Source organism: Plecotus auritus (genome assembly GCF_963455305.1).
Source record: "Plecotus auritus genome assembly, chromosome: 5".
In the NCBI taxonomy this organism is placed as follows: domain Eukaryota; kingdom Metazoa; phylum Chordata; class Mammalia; order Chiroptera; family Vespertilionidae; genus Plecotus; species Plecotus auritus.
The window spans coordinates 98262807-98264721 of record NC_137776.1 but is presented as its reverse complement, the minus strand read 5'-3'; positions in this window follow the sequence as shown (position 1 = coordinate 98264721).

Sequence of the window (1915 nt, the reverse complement as noted above, 5' to 3'; positions counted from 1 at the left end):
TCTTTTGACTAGAGCATTTACATTTGAAGTAATTATTGACAGGTATATAGTTATTGCCATTATATTGTTTTCTGATTGTTTTTCTCTGTTCCTTTATTTTCTTGCTGTTCTGTCTTGTATGTTGACTTTCTGTAATGTTATGTTTGGATTCCTTTCTCTTTAGTTCTTGTATATCTCTGATTTGTGGTTACCATATGATTCATATATACCAAACTACTTTTATAGCAGTCTATTTTAAGTTGATGATGTTTAAGTTCAAACACATTCTAAAATCACTATCATTTTTACTCACTCTCCGCATTTGTTTTTGTCATTATTATTTAAAAATATATATCTTTATTGATTTCAGAGAGGGAGAGGGAGAGATAGAAACATCAATGATGAGAATCATTGATTGGCTGCCTCCTGCACATCCCCTACACTGGATCAAGCCCACAACCCAGGCATGTGCCCTTGACCGAAATCGAACCTGGGATCCTTCAGTCTGCAGGCTGATGCTCTATCCATTGAGCCAAACCAGCTAGGGCTTGTCATTATTTTTTACTTCTTTTGTGTATGTGTGTATCCCTTAATTTACTGTCGTAATTACACATCATCTTCTGACTTTTGCCTTAAAGCTTTGTACTAGCTTTAGTGTTGGTTGATCCATTGCTTTTATTGTTTGCCTTTGCCTGTGAGAATTTTTTTTTCGGAGATATTTTCTTATTCATATTTTTTATTCCTCTCTTTCTCCCCTTCTCCCCATTACTGTTAAGTCCCTTTAACATCTCTTATAATGCTGGTTTAGTGATGATGAACTTAAGATTTTCTTGTCTGGGAAGCTCTTTATTTCTCTTTTGATTCTGAATTACAGCCTTTCTGAATAGAGTCATCTTGGTTGTAGGTCCTTTGAATTGTGAACAAAAAAAGGGGGGAGGGATTTTTCCATAGAAAGTAATCTCACAGGGTGATCTGATCACAAATTCCTATCTGGGCAGGTCATGGTGGGTAGTCAAACCCCAGGCATATAACTTTGTAGTAAAAGGTTTATCTTTGCCTTATGCAAGCCCTGTTCATTGTTTCTGAGCATCCAGGTTAACAAAGTTTTGAAATAAACTGAAACCACTCTCAAGAGAGCACATAATCTTGTTAACTGTCTTGTTATCTAATTTCCACCCTGCTTTCTCTCACCTTCGTTATCTTCCTTAGTTCCCTCCTTAATTTCAAATGTATAAAAGATGCTGCAAAACTGTTATTCTTTGAAGCACTTGAGATCCTGCTCCCCAACGTATGTCATCAGTTTGGCTCAAATATAAAAATTCTCTACATGTTTGGACATTTCTTACATTGATAGAATATTTCATGCCAACCCCTCTGGTCTGCAGTTTCTGTTGAGAAATCAGCTGATAGTCTTATGGGAGTCCCCCTGTAAGTAGCTGCTTTTCTCTTGTTTTTAAGATTCTCTCTTTGTCTTTGTCCCGTGCCATTTTAATTATTATGTTTTGCTGTGGGCCTCTTTGGGTTCATAAGCCAGCCATTTCTCAACTGGAGTGCTGCAAAAAAGAGGCATTTCAAAGGTGTGTTAACCTAGATGCACAAGAACAATGGACAGGACCAACATAAGGTAAATACTGACCTTTGCTAAGAATGCTAAAGGCCTAGAACATCACTGCCCACCATGACTGCCCAGTTAGGGATTTGTAATCAGATCACCCTGTGCGGTTACTCTTCCTAACTGGACTTGTCAGATTTATTATAGAGCCCCATTTTGGTCCATATTCTTAACTGGCAAACCTGTTGTGGACCTTGAGAAAGCAGACACCTACTAAAAAGGGCTCAAATTAAAAAAAAAAACAATCACAGAGCCTAGCAGCCCTTTCTACAGGGGCCTCTCACTGCAAACCCCACTTCAGGAAGCCTGCACAGAACTTCCTAC